The following is a 15,793-nucleotide window of genomic DNA, read 5'->3' on the forward strand; positions in this document are numbered from 1 at the left end:
TACTGGTCTCACAGGGAGTGCTCAAAACACCGACTGTAAGAAGAAAGTCTATTCTTGTACTTATGGAGGCAATGTGCCTTTTGTATTTAATTCCGATGCGATTTCTGTGTTTCATCGTCAATGTGAAGGTCCAAGGAATACATAGAACCTGCAGTGGTGTATCGGAAACTAATACTGGTCTCACAGGAAAGGATCAAAGCACAGACTCTAAGAAGTCTCACTCTTCTTGCACTTAAGTCGGCATTGAGCCTTTTGTATTTCATTCCGATGCGATTTCTGTGTTTCATCGTCAATCTGAAGGTCCAAGGAATGCATTGAACCTGCAGTGGTGTATCGCAAACAATTATTGGTCTCACAGGGAGTGCTCAAAACACCGACTTCAAGAAGAGTCTCTATTTTTGTACTTATGGAGGCATTGTGGCTTTTGTATTTAATTCTGATGCGATCTCTGTGTTTCATCGTCAATGTGAAGGGCCAAGCATTACATTGAAATTGCAGTGGTGTATCGGAAACTAATACTGGTCTCACAGGAAAGGATCAAAGCACAGACTATAAGAAGTCTCACTCTTCTTGCACTTAATGCGGCATTGTGCCTTTTTTATTTAATTCCGATCTAATTTCAGTGTTTCATCGTCAATGTGTATGTCCAAGGAATACATTGAACCTGCAGTGGTGTATCGCAAACTAATACTGGTCTCACAGGGAGTGCTCAAAACACCGACTGTAAGAAGAGTCTCTATTCTTGTACTTATGGAGGCATTGTGCCTTTTGTTTTTGATTCCGATGCGATCTCTGTGTTTCATCGTCAATGAGAAGGTCCAAGGATTACATTGAAATTGCAGTGGTGTATCGGAAACTAATACTGGTCTCACAGGAAAGGATCAAAGCACAGACTATAAGAAGTCTCACACTTCTTGCACTTTAGGCGGCATTGTGCCTTTTTTATTTAATTCCGATCTAATTTCAGTGTTTCATCGTCAATGTGTATGTCCAAGGAATACATTGAACTTGCAGTGGTGTATCGCAAACTTATACTGGTCTCACAGGGAGTGCTCAAATTACCGACTGTAAGAAGTGTCTCTATTCTTATACTTATGGAACCATTGTGCCTTTTGTTTTTAATTCCGATGCGATCTCTGTGTTTCATCGTCAATGTGAAGGTCCAAGGATTACATTGAAATTGCAGTGGTGTATCGGAAACTAATACTGGTCTCACAGGAAAGGATCAAAGCACAGACTATAAGAAGTCTCACTCTTCTTGCACTTAAGGCGGCATTGAGCCTTTTTTATTTAATTCCGATCTAATTTCAGAGTTTCATCGTCAATGTGAATGTCCAACGAATACATTGAACCTGCAGTGGTGTATCGCAAACCAATACTGGTTTCACAGGGAGTGCTCAAAACACCGACTGTAAGAAGAGTCTCTATTCTTGTACTTATGGAGGCATTGTGCCTTTTGTATTTAATTCCGATGCGATTTCTGTGTTTCATCGTCAATGTGAAGGTCCAAGGATTACATTGAAATTGCAGTGGTGTATCGGAAACTAATACTGGTCTCACTGGGAGTGCTCAAAACACCGACTGTAAGAAGAGTCTCTATTCTTGTACTTATGGAGGCATTGTGCCTTTTGTATTTAATTCCGATGCGATTTCTGTGTTTCATCGTCAATCTGAAGGTCCAAGGAATGCATTGAACCTGCAGTGGTGTATCGCAAACAATTATTGGTCTCACAGGGAGTGCTCAAAACACCGACTTCAAGAAGAGTCTCTATTTTTGTACTTATGGAGGCATTGTGGCTTTTGTATTTAATTCTGATGCGATCTCTGTGTTTCATCGTCAATGTGAAGGGCCAAGCATTACATTGAAATTGCAGTGGTGTATCGGAAACTAATACTGGTCTCACAGGAAAGGATCAAAGCACAGACTATAAGAAGTCTCACTCTTCTTGCACTTAATGCGGCATTGTGCCTTTTTTATTTAATTCCGATCTAATTTCAGTGTTTCATCGTCAATGTGTATGTCCAAGGAATACATTGAACCTGCAGTGGTGTATCGCAAACTAATACTGGTCTCACAGGGAGTGCTCAAAACACCGACTGTAAGAAGAGTCTCTATTCTTGTACTTATGGAGGCATTGTGCCTTTTGTTTTTGATTCCGATGCGATCTCTGTGTTTCATCGTCAATGAGAAGGTCCAAGGATTACATTGAAATTGCAGTGGTGTATCGGAAACTAATACTGGTCTCACAGGAAAGGATCAAAGCACAGACTATAAGAAGTCTCACACTTCTTGCACTTTAGGCGGCATTGTGCCTTTTTTATTTAATTCCGATCTAATTTCAGAGTTTCATCGTCAATGTGAATGTCCAACGAATACATTGAACCTGCAGTGGTGTATCGCAAACCAATACTGGTTTCACAGGGAGTGCTCAAAACACCGACTGTAAGAAGAGTCTCTATTCTTGTACTTATGGAGGCATTGTGCCTTTTGTATTTAATTCCGATGCGATTTCTGTGTTTCATCGTCAATGTGAAGGTCCAAGGATTACATTGAAATTGCAGTGGTGTATCGGAAACTAATACTGGTCTCACTGGGAGTGCTCAAAACACCGACTGTAAGAAGAGTCTCTATTCTTGTACTTATGGAGGCATTGTGCCTTTTGTATTTAATTCCGATGCGATTTCTGTGTTTCATCGTCAATGTGAAGGTCCAAGGAAAACATAGAACCTGCAGTGGTGTATCGGAAACTAATACTGGTCTCACAGGAAAGGATCAAAGCACAGACTATAGGAAGTCTCACTCTTCTTGCACTTAAGGCGGCATTGAGCCTTTTTTATTTAATTCCGATCTAATTTCAGTTTTTCATCGTCAATGTGTATGTCCAAGGAATATATTGAACCTGCAGTGGGGTATCTCAAACTAAAACTGGTTCACAGGGAGTGCTCAAAACACCGACTGTAAGAAGAGTCTCTATTCTTGTACTTATGGAGGCATTGTGCCTTTTGTATTTAATTCCGATGCGATTTCTGTGTTTCATCGTCAATGTGAACGTCCAAGGATAACATTGGAATTGCAGTGGTGTATCGGAAACTAATACTGGTCTCACAGGGAGTGCTCAAAACACCGACTGTAAGAAGAGTCTCTATTCTTGTACTTATGGAGGCATTGTGCCTTTTGTATTTAATTCCGATGCGATATCTGTGTTTCATTGTAAATCTGAAGGTCCAAGGAATGCATTGAACCTGCAGTGGTGTATCGCAAGCAATTATTGGTCTCACAGGGAGTGCTCAAAACACCGACTTCAAGAAGAGTCTCTATTTTTGTACTTGTGGAGGCATTGTGCCTTTTGTATTTAATTCTGATGCGATCTCTGTGTTTCATCGTCAATGTGAAGGGCCAAGCATTACATTGAAATTGCAGTGGTGTATCGGAAACTAATACTGGTCTCACAGGAAAGGATCAAAGCACAGACTATAAGAAGTCTCACTCTTCTTGCACTTAATGCGGCATTGTGCCTTTTTTATTTAATTCCGATCTAATTTCAGTGTTTCATCGTCAATGTGTATGTTCAACGAATATATTAAACCTGCAGTGGTGTATCGCAAACTAATACTGGTCTCACAGTGAGTGCTCCAAACACCGACTGTTAGAAGAGTCTCTATTCTTGTACTTATGGAGGCATTGTGCCTTTTGTATTTAATTCCGATGCGATTTCTGTGTTTCATCGTCAATGTGAAGGTCCAAGGATTACATTGAAATTGCAGTGGTGTATCGGAAACTAATACTGATCTCACAGGGAGTGCTAAAAACACCGACTGTAAGAAGAGTCTCTATTCTTGTACTTATGGAGGCATTATGCCTTTTGTATTTAATTCCGATGCGATTTCTGTGTTTCATCGTCAATGTGAAGGTCCAAGGAATACATAGAACTTGCAGTGGTGTATCGGAAACTAATACTGGTCTCACAGGAAAGGATCAAAGCACAGACTATAAGAAGTCTCACTCTTCTTGCACTTAAGGCGGCATTGAGCCTTTTTTATTTAATTCCGATCTAATTTCAGTGTTTCATCGTCAATGTGTATGTCCAAGGAATACATTGAACCTGCAGTGGGGTATCGCAAACTAATACTGGCCTCACAGGGAGTGCTCAAAACACCGACTGTAAGAAGAGTCTCTATTCTTGTACTAATGGAGGCATTGTGCCTTTTGTATTTAATTCCGATGCGATTTCTGTGTTTCATCGTCAATGTGAAGGTCCAAGGATAACATTGGAATTGCAGTGGTGTATCAGAAACTATTACTGGTCTCACAGGGAGTGCTCAAAACACCGACTGTAAGAAGAGTCTCTATTCTTGTACTTATGGAGGCATTGTGCCTTTTGTATTTAATTCCGATGCGATCTCTGTGTTTCATCGTCAATGTGAAGGTCCAAGGATTACATTGAGATTGCAGTGGTGTATCGGAAACCAATACTGGTCTCACAGGAATGAATCAAAGCACAGACTACAATAAGCCTCACTCTTCTTGCACTTAAGGCGGCATTGTGCCTTTTATATTTAATTCCGATCTAATTTCAGTGTTTCATCGTCAATGTGTATGTCCAAGGAATACATTGAACTTGCAGTGGTGTATCGCAAACTAATACTGGTCTCACAGGGAGTGCTCAAAACACCGACTGTAAGAAGTGTCTCTATTCTTGTACTTATGGAGGCATTGTGCCTTTTGTTTTTAATTCCGATGCGATCTCTGTGTTTCATCGTCAATGTGAAGGTCCAAGGATTACATTGAAATTGCAGTGGTGTATCGGAAACTAATACTGGTCTCACAGGAAAGGATCAAAGCACGGACTTCAAGAAGTCTCACTCTTCTTGCACTTAAGGCGGCATTGAGCCTTTTTTATTTAATTCCGATCTATTTTCAGAGCTTCATCGTCAATGCGAATGTCCAACGAATACAATGAACCTGCAGTGGTGTATCGCAAACCAATACTGGTTTCACAGGGAGTGCTCAACACACCGACTGTAAGAAGAGTCTCTATTGTTGTACTTATGGAGGCATTGTGGCTTTTGTATTTAATTCCGATGCGATTTCTGTGTTTCATCGTCAATGTGAAGGTCCAAGGATAACATTGAAATTGCAGTGGTGTATCGGAAACTAATACTGGTCTCACAGGGAGTGCTCAAAACACCGACTGTAAGAAGAGTCTCTATTCTTGTACTTATGGAGGCATTGTGCCTTTTGTATTTAATTCCGATGCGATATCTGTGTTTCATCGTCAATGTGAAGGTCCAAGGATTACATTGAAATTGCAGTGGTGTATCGGAAACTAATACTGGTCTCACAGGAAAGGATCAAATCACAGACTATAAGAAGTCTCACTCTTCTTGCACTTAAGGCGGCATTGAGCCTTTTTTATTTAATTCTGATCTAATTTCAGTGTTTTATCGTCAATGTGTATGTCCAAGGAATACATTGAACCTGCAGAGCTGTATTGCAAACTAATACTGGTCTCACAGGGAGTGCTCTAAACACCGACTGTAAGAAGAGAGTCAATTCTTGTACTTATGGAGGCAATGTGCCTTTTGTATTTAATTCCGATGCGATTTCCGTGTTTCATCGTCAGTGTGAAGGTCCAAGGATTACATTGAAATTGCAGTGGTGTATCGGAAACTAATACTGGTCTCACAGGGAGTGCTCAAAACACCGACTGTAAGAAGAGTTTCTATTCTTGTACTTATGGAGGCATTGAGCCTTTTGTATTTAATTCCGATGCGATTTCTGTGTTTCATCGTCAATCTGAAGGTCCAAGGAATGCATTGAACCTGCAGTGGTGTATCGCAAACAATTATTGGTCTCACAGGGAGTGCTCAAAACACCGACTGTAAGAAGAGTCTCTATTCTTGTACTTATGGAGGCATTGTGCCTTTTGTTTTTGATTCCGATGCGATCTCTGTGTTTCATCGTCAATGTGAAGGTCCAAGGATTACATTGAAATTGCAGTGGTGTATCGGAAACTAATACTGGTCTCACAGGAAAGGATCAAAGCACAGACTATAAGAAGTCTCACACTTCTTGCACTTAAGGCGGCATTGTTCCTTTTTTATTTAATTCCGATCTAATTTCAGTGTTTCATCGTCAATGTGTATGTCCAAGGAATACATTGAACTTGCAGTGGTGTATCGCAAACTAATACTGGTCTCACAGGGAGTGCTCAAAACACCGACTGTAAGAAGTGTCTCTATTCTTGTACTTATGGAGGCATTGTGCTTTTTGTTTTTAATTCCGATGCGATCTCTGTGTTTCATCGTCAATGTGAAGGTCCAAGGATTACATTGCAATTGCAGAGATGTATCGGAAACTAATACTGTTCACACAGGAAAGGATCAAAGCACAGACTATAAGAAGTCTCACTCTTCTTGCACTTAAGGCGGCATTTAGCCTTTTTTATTTAATTCCGATCTAATTCAGTGTTTCATCGACAATGTGTATGTCCAAGTAATACATTGAACCTGCAGTGGTGTATCGCAAACTAATACTGGTCCCACAGGGAGTGCTTAAAACACCGACTGTAAGAAGAGTCTCTATTCTTGTACTTATGGAGGCATTGTGCCTTTTGTATTTAATTCCGATGTGATCTCTGTGTTTCTTCGTCATTGTGAAGGTCCAAGGATTACATTGAGATTGCAGTGGTGTATCGGAAACCAATACTGGTCTCACAGGAATGAATCAAAGCACAGACTATAAGAAGCCTCACTCTTCTTGCACTTAAGGCGGCATTGAGCCTTTTTTATTTAATTCCGATCTAATTTCAGTGTTTCATCGTCAATGTGTATGTCCAAGGAATACATTGAACTTGCAGTGGTGTATCGCAAACTAATACTGGTCTCACAGGGAGTGCTCAAAACACCGACTTTAAGAAGAGTCTCTATTCTTGTACTTATGGAGGCATTGTGCCTTTTGGATTTAATTCTGATGCGATCTCTGTGTTTCATCGTCAAAGTGAAGGGCCAAGGATTACATTGAAATTGCAGTGGTGTATCGGAAACTAATACTGGGCTCACAGGAAAGGATCAAAGCACAGACTATAAGAAGTCTCACTCTTCTTGCACTTAAGGCGGCATTGAGCCTTTTTTATTTAATTCCGATCTAATTTCAGAGCTTCATCGTCAATGTGAATGTCCAAAGAATACATTGAACCTGCAGTGGTGTATCGCATACCAATACTGTTTTCACAGGGAGTGCTCAACACACCGACTGTAAGAAGAGTCTCTATTCTTGTACTTATGGAGGCATTGTGCCTTTTGTATTTAATTCCGATGCGATTTCTGTGTTTCATCGTCAATGTGAAGGTCCAAGGATTACATTGAAATTGCAGTGGTGTATCGGAAACTAATACTGGTCTCACTGGGAGTGCTCAAAACACCGACTGTAAGAAGAGTCTCTATTCTTGTACTTATGGAGGCATTGTGCCTTTTGTATTTAATTCCGATGCGATTTCTGTGTTTCATCGTCAATGTGAAGGTAAAAGGAATACATAGAACCTGCAGTGGTGTATCGGAAACTAATACTGGTCTCACAGGAAAGGATCAAAGCACAGACTCTAAGAAGTCTCACTCTTCTTGCACTTAAGGCGGCATTGTGCCTTTTTTATTTAATTCCGATCTAATTTCAGTGTTTCATCGTCAATGTGTATGTCCAAGGAATACATTGAACTTGCAGTGGTGTATCGCAAACTAATACTGGTCTCACAGGGAGTGCTCAAAACACCGACTGTAAGAAGTGTCTCTATTCTTGTACTTATGGAGGCATTGTGCCTTTTGTTTTTAATTCCGATGCGATCTCTGTGTTTCATCGTCAATGTAAAGGTCCAAGGATTACATTGAAATTGCAGTGGTGTATCGGAAACTAATACTGGGCTCACAGGAAAGGATCAAAGCACAGACTATAAGAAGTCTCACTCTTCTTGCACTTAAGGCGGCATTGAGCCTTTTTTATTTAATTCCGATCTAATTTCAGAGCTTCATCGTCAATGTGAATGTCCAACGAATACATTGAACCTGCAGTGGTGTATCGCATACCAATACTGGTTTCACAGGGAGTGCTCAACACACCGACTGTAAGAAGAGTCTCTATTCTTGTACTTATGGAGGCATTGTGCCTTTTGTATTTAATTCCGATGCGATTTCTGTGTTTCATCGTCAATGTGAAGGTCCAAGGATTACATTGAAATTGCAGTGGTGTATCGGAAACTAATACTGGTCTCACTGGGAGTGCTCAAAACACCGACTGTAAGAAGAGTCTCTATTCTTGTACTTATGGAGGCATTGTGCCTTTTGTATTTAATTCCGATGCGATTTCTGTGTTTCATCGTCAATGTGAAGGTCCAAGGAATACATAGAACCTGCAGTGGTGTATCGGAAACTAATACTGGTCTCACAGGAAAGGATCAAAGCACAGACTATAAGAAGTCTCACTCTTCTTGCACTTAAGGCGGCATTGAGCCTTTTTTATTTAATTCCGATCTAATTTCAGTTTTTCATCGTCAATGTGTATGTCCAAGGAATACATTGAACCTGCAGTGGAGTATCGCAAACTAATACTGGCTCACAGGGAGTGCTCAAAACACCGACTGTAAGAAGAGTCTCTATTCTTGTACTTATGGAGGCATTGTGCCTTTTGTATTTAATTCCGATGCGATATCTGTGTTTCATCGTCAATGTGAAGGTCCAAGCATTACATTGAAATTGCAGTGGTGTATCGGAAACTAATACTGGATTCACAGGGAGAGCTCGAAACACCGACTGTAAGAAGAGTCTCTATTCTTGTACTTATGGAGGCATTGTGCCTTTTGTATTTAATTCCGATGCGATTTCTGTGTTTCATCGTCAATGTGAAGGTCCAAGGATTACATTGAAATTGCAGTGGTGTATCGGAAACTAATACTGGTCTCACAGGAAAGGATCAAAGCACAGACTATAAGAAGTCTCAGTCTTCTTGCACTTAAGGCGGCATTGAGCCTTTTTTATTTAATTCTGATCTAATTTCAGTGTTTTATCGTCAATGTGTATGTCCAAGGAATACATTGAACCTGCAGAGCTGTATTGCAAACTAATACTGGTCTCACAGGGAGTGCTCAAAACACCGACTGTAAGAAGAAAGTCTATTCTTGTACTTATGGAGGCAATGTGCCTTTTGTATTTAATTCCGATGCGATTTCTGTGTTTCATCGTCAATGTGAAGGTCCAAGGAATACATAGAACCTGCAGTGGTGTATCGGAAACTAATACTGGTCTCACAGGAAAGGATCAAAGCACAGACTCTAAGAAGTCTCACTCTTCTTGCACTTAAGTCGGCATTGAGCCTTTTGTATTTAATTCCGATGCGATTTCTGTGTTTCATCGTCAATCTGAAGGTCCAAGGAATGCATTGAACCTGCAGTGGTGTATCGCAAACAATTATTGGTCTCACAGGGAGTGCTCAAAACACCGACTTCAAGAAGAGTCTCTATTTTTGTACTTATGGAGGCATTGTGGCTTTTGTATTTAATTCTGATGCGATCTCTGTGTTTCATCGTCAATGTGAAGGGCCAAGCATTACATTGAAATTGCAGTGGTGTATCGGAAACTAATACTGGTCTCACAGGAAAGGATCAAAGCACAGACTATAAGAAGTCTCACTCTTCTTGCACTTAATGCGGCATTGTGCCTTTTTTATTTAATTCCGATCTAATTTCAGTGTTTCATCGTCAATGTGTATGTCCAAGGAATACATTGAACCTGCAGTGGTGTATCGCAAACTAATACTGGTCTCACAGGGAGTGCTCAAAACACCGACTGTAAGAAGAGTCTCTATTCTTGTACTTATGGAGGCATTGTGCCTTTTGTTTTTGATTCCGATGCGATCTCTGTGTTTCATCGTCAATGAGAAGGTCCAAGGATTACATTGAAATTGCAGTGGTGTATCGGAAACTAATACTGGTCTCACAGAAAAGGATCAAAGCACAGACTATAAGAAGTCTCACACTTCTTGCACTTTAGGCGGCATTGTGCCTTTTTTATTTAATTCCGATCTAATTTCAGTGTTTCATCGTCAATGTGTATGTCCAAGGAATACATTGAACTTGCAGTGGTGTATCGCAAACTTATACTGGTCTCACAGGGAGTGCTCAAATTACCGACTGTAAGAAGTGTCTCTATTCTTGTACTTATGGAACCATTGTGCCTTTTGTTTTTAATTCCGATGCGATCTCTGTGTTTCATCGTCAATGTGAAGGTCCAAGGATTACATTGAAATTGCAGTGGTGTATCGGAAACTAATACTGGTCTCACAGGAAAGGATCAAAGCACAGACTATAAGAAGTCTCACTCTTCTTGCACTTAAGGCGGCATTGAGCCTTTTTTATTTAATTCCGATCTAATTTCAGAGTTTCATCGTCAATGTGAATGTCCAACGAATACATTGAACCTGCAGTGGTGTATCGCAAACCAATACTGGTTTCACAGGGAGTGCTCAAAACACCGACTGTAAGAAGAGTCTCTATTCTTGTACTTATGGAGGCATTGTGCCTTTTGTATTTAATTCCGATGCGATTTCTGTGTTTCATCGTCAATGTGAAGGTCCAAGGATTACATTGAAATTGCAGTGGTGTATCGGAAACTAATACTGGTCTCACTGGGAGTGCTCAAAACACCGACTGTAAGAAGAGTCTCTATTCTTGTACTTATGGAGGCATTGTGCCTTTTGTATTTAATTCCGATGCGATTTCTGTGTTTCATCGTCAATCTGAAGGTCCAAGGAATGCATTGAACCTGCAGTGGTGTATCGCAAACAATTATTGGTCTCACAGGGAGTGCTCAAAACACCGACTTCAAGAAGAGTCTCTATTTTTGTACTTATGGAGGCATTGTGGCTTTTGTATTTAATTCTGATGCGATCTCTGTGTTTCATCGTCAATGTGAAGGGCCAAGCATTACATTGAAATTGCAGTGGTGTATCGGAAACTAATACTGGTCTCACAGGAAAGGATCAAAGCACAGACTATAAGAAGTCTCACTCTTCTTGCACTTAATGCGGCATTGTGCCTTTTTTATTTAATTCCGATCTAATTTCAGTGTTTCATCGTCAATGTGTATGTCCAAGGAATACATTGAACCTGCAGTGGTGTATCGCAAACTAATACTGGTCTCACAGGGAGTGCTCAAAACACCGACTGTAAGAAGAGTCTCTATTCTTGTACTTATGGAGGCATTGTGCCTTTTGTTTTTGATTCCGATGCGATCTCTGTGTTTCATCGTCAATGAGAAGGTCCAAGGATTACATTGAAATTGCAGTGGTGTATCGGAAACTAATACTGGTCTCACAGGAAAGGATCAAAGCACAGACTATAAGAAGTCTCACACTTCTTGCACTTTAGGCGGCATTGTGCCTTTTTTATTTAATTCCGATCTAATTTCAGTGTTTCATCGTCAATGTGTATGTCCAAGGAATACATTGAACTTGCAGTGGTGTATCGCAAACTTATACTGGTCTCACAGGGAGTGCTCAAATTACCGACTGTAAGAAGTGTCTCTATTCTTGTACTTATGGAACCATTGTGCCTTTTGTTTTTAATTCCGATGCGATCTCTGTGTTTCATCGTCAATGTGAAGGTCCAAGGATTACATTGAAATTGCAGTGGTGTATCGGAAACTAATACTGGTCTCACAGGAAAGGATCAAAGCACAGACTATAAGAAGTCTCACTCTTCTTGCACTTAAGGCGGCATTGAGCCTTTTTTATTTAATTCCGATCTAATTTCAGAGTTTCATCGTCAATGTGAATGTCCAACGAATACATTGAACCTGCAGTGGTGTATCGCAAACCAATACTGGTTTCACAGGGAGTGCTCAAAACACCGACTGTAAGAAGAGTCTCTATTCTTGTACTTATGGAGGCATTGTGCCTTTTGTATTTAATTCCGATGCGATTTCTGTGTTTCATCGTCAATGTGAAGGTCCAAGGATTACATTGAAATTGCAGTGGTGTATCGGAAACTAATACTGGTCTCACTGGGAGTGCTCAAAACACCGACTGTAAGAAGAGTCTCTATTCTTGTACTTATGGAGGCATTGTGCCTTTTGTATTTAATTCCGATGCGATTTCTGTGTTTCATCGTCAATGTGAAGGTCCAAGGAATACATAGAACCTGCAGTGGTGTATCGGAAACTAATACTGGTCTCACAGGAAAGGATCAAAGCACAGACTATAGGAAGTCTCACTCTTCTTGCACTTAAGGCGGCATTGAGCCTTTTTTATTTAATTCCGATCTAATTTCAGTTTTTCATCGTCAATGTGTATGTCCAAGGAATATATTGAACCTGCAGTGGGGTATCGCAAACTAAACCTGGTTCACAGGGAGTGCTCAAAACACCGACTGTAAGAAGAGTCTCTATTCTTGTACTTATGGAGGCATTGTGCCTTTTGTATTTAATTCCGATGCGATTTCTGTGTTTCATCGTCAATGTGAACGTCCAAGGATAACATTGGAATTGCAGTGGTGTATCGGAAACTAATACTGGTCTCACAGGGAGTGCTCAAAACACCGACTGTAAGAAGAGTCTCTATTCTTGTACTTATGGAGGCATTGTGCCTTTTGTATTTAATTCCGATGCGATATCTGTGTTTCATTGTAAATCTGAAGGTCCAAGGAATGCATTGAACCTGCAGTGGTGTATCGCAAGCAATTATTGGTCTCACAGGGAGTGCTCAAAACACCGACTTCAAGAAGAGTCTCTATTTTTGTACTTGTGGAGGCATTGTGCCTTTTGTATTTAATTCTGATGCGATCTCTGTGTTTCATCGTCAATGTGAAGGGCCAAGCATTACATTGAAATTGCAGTGGTGTATCGGAAACTAATACTGGTCTCACAGGAAAGGATCAAAGCACAGACTATAAGAAGTCTCACTCTTCTTGCACTTAATGCGGCATTGTGCCTTTTTTATTTAATTCCGATCTAATTTCAGTGTTTCATCGTCAATGTGTATGTTCAACGAATATATTAAACCTGCAGTGGTGTATCGCAAACTAATACTGGTCTCACAGTGAGTGCTCAAAACACCGACTGTTAGAAGAGTCTCTATTCTTGTACTTATGGAGGCATTGTGCCTTTTGTATTTAATTCCGATGCGATTTCTGTGTTTCATCGTCAATGTGAAGGTCCAAGGATTACATTGAAATTGCAGTGGTGTATCGGAAACTAATACTGGTCTCACAGGGAGTGCTAAAAACACCGACTGTAAGAAGAGTCTCTATTCTTGTACTTATGGAGGCATTGTGCCTTTTGTATTTAATTCCGATGCGATTTCTGTGTTTCATCGTCAATGTGAAGGTCCAAGGAATACATAGAACTTGCAGTGGTGTATCGGAAACTAATACTGGTCTCACAGGAAAGGATCAAAGCACAGACTATAAGAAGTCTCACTCTTCTTGCACTTAAGGCGGCATTGAGCCTTTTTTATTTAATTCCGATCTAATTTCAGTGTTTCATCGTCAATGTGTATGTCCAAGGAATACATTGAACCTGCAGTGGGGTATCGCAAACTAATACTGGCCTCACAGGGAGTGCTCAAAACACCGACTGTAAGAAGAGTCTCTATTCTTGTACTAATGGAGGCATTGTGCCTTTTGTATTTAATTCCGATGCGATTTCTGTGTTTCATCGTCAATGTGAAGGTCCAAGGATAACATTGGAATTGCAGTGGTGTATCAGAAACTATTACTGGTCTCACAGGGAGTGCTCAAAACACCGACTGTAAGAAGAGTCTCTATTCTTGTACTTATGGAGGCATTGTGCCTTTTGTATTTAATTCCGATGCGATCTCTGTGTTTCATCGTCAATGTGAAGGTCCAAGGATTACACTGAAATTACAGTGGTGTATCGGAAACTAATACTGGTCTTACAGGAAAGGATCAAAGCACAGACTATAGGAAGTCTCACTCTTCTTGCACTTAAGGCGGCATTGAGCCTTTTTTATTTAATTCCGATCTAATTTACTGTGTTTCATCGTCAATGAGTATGTCCAAGGCATACATCGAACCTGCAGTGGTGTATCGCAAACTAATACTGGTCTCACAGGGAGTGCTCAAAACACCGACTGTAAGAAGAGTCTCTATTCTTGTACTTATGGAGGCTTTGTGCCTTTTGTATTTAATTCCGATGCGATTTCTGTGTTTCATCGTCAATGTCAAGGTCCAAGGATTACATTGAAATTGCAGTGGTGTATCGGAAACTAATACTGGTCTCACAGGGAGTACTCAAAACACCGACTGTAAGAAGAGTCTTTATTCTTGTACTTATGGAGGCATTGTGCTTTTTGTATTTAATTCCGATGCGATTTCTGTGTTTCATCGTCAATGTGAAGGTCCAAGGATTACATTGAAATTGCAGTGGTGTATCCTAAACTAATACTGGTCTCACAGGGAGTGCTCAAAACACCGACTGTAAGAAGAGTCTCTTATCTTGTACCTATGGAGGCATTGTGCCTTTTGTATTTAATTCCGATGCGGTTTCTGTGTTTCATCGTCAATGTGAAGGTCCAAGGATTACATTGAAATTGCAGTGGTGTATCGGAAACTAATACTGGTCTCACAGGAGAGGATCAAAGCACAGACTATAAGAAGTCTCACTCTTCATGCACTTAAGGCGGCATTGAGCCTTTTTTATTAAATTCTGATCTAATTTCAGTGTTTCATCGTCAATCTGAAGGTCCAAGGAATGCACTGAACCTGCAGTGGTGTATCGCAAACTAATACTGGTCTCACAGGGAGTGCTCAAAACAGCGACTGTAAGAAGAGTCCCTATTCTTGTACTTATGGAGTCATTGTGACTTTTGTATTTAATTCCGATGCGATTTATGTGTTTCATCGTCAATGTGAAGGTCCAAGGATTACATTGAAATTGCAGTGGTGTATCGGAAACTAATACTGGTCTCACAGGAAAGGATCACAACACAGACCCTAAGAAGTCTCACTCTTCTTGCACTTAAGGCGGCATTGAGCCCTTTTTATTTAATTCCGATCTAATTTCAGTGTTTCATCGTCAATGTGTATGTCCAAGGAATACATTGAACCTGCAATGGTGTATCGCAAACTAATACTGGTCTCACAGGGAGTGCTCAAAACACCGACTGTAAGACGAGTCTCTATTCTTGTACTTATGGAAGCATTGTGCCTATTGTATTTAATTCCGATGCGATTTCTGTGTTTCATCGTCAATGTGAAGGTCCAAGGATTACATTGACATTGCAGTGGTGTATCGGAAACTAATACTGGTCTTACAGGGAAGGATCAAAGCACAGACTATAAGAAGTCTCACTCTTCTTGCACTTAAGTCGGCATTGAGCCTTTTGTATTTAATTCCGATGCGATTTCTGTGTTTCATCGTCAATCTGAAGGTCCAAGGAATGCATTGAACCTGCATAGGTGAATCGCAAACTAATACTGGTCTCACAGGGAGTGCTCAAAACACCGACTGTAAGAAGAGTCTCTATTCTTGTACTTATGGAGTCATTGTGCCTTTTGTATTTAATTCCGATGCGATTTCTGGGTTTCATCGTCAATTTGAAGGTCCAAGGGATACATAGAACCTGCAGTGGTGTATCGGAAACTAATTGTGGTCTCACAGGAAAGGATCAAAGCACAGGTTATAAGAAGTCTCACTCTTCTTGCACTTAAGTCGGCATTAACCCTTTTGTATTTAATTCCGATGCGATTTCTGTGTTTCATCGTCAATCGGAAGGTCCAAGGAATGCATT

Source organism: Schistocerca serialis, chromosome 2, assembly GCF_023864345.2.
Source record: "Schistocerca serialis cubense isolate TAMUIC-IGC-003099 chromosome 2, iqSchSeri2.2, whole genome shotgun sequence".
Classification (NCBI taxonomy): Eukaryota; Metazoa; Arthropoda; class Insecta; order Orthoptera; family Acrididae; genus Schistocerca; species Schistocerca serialis.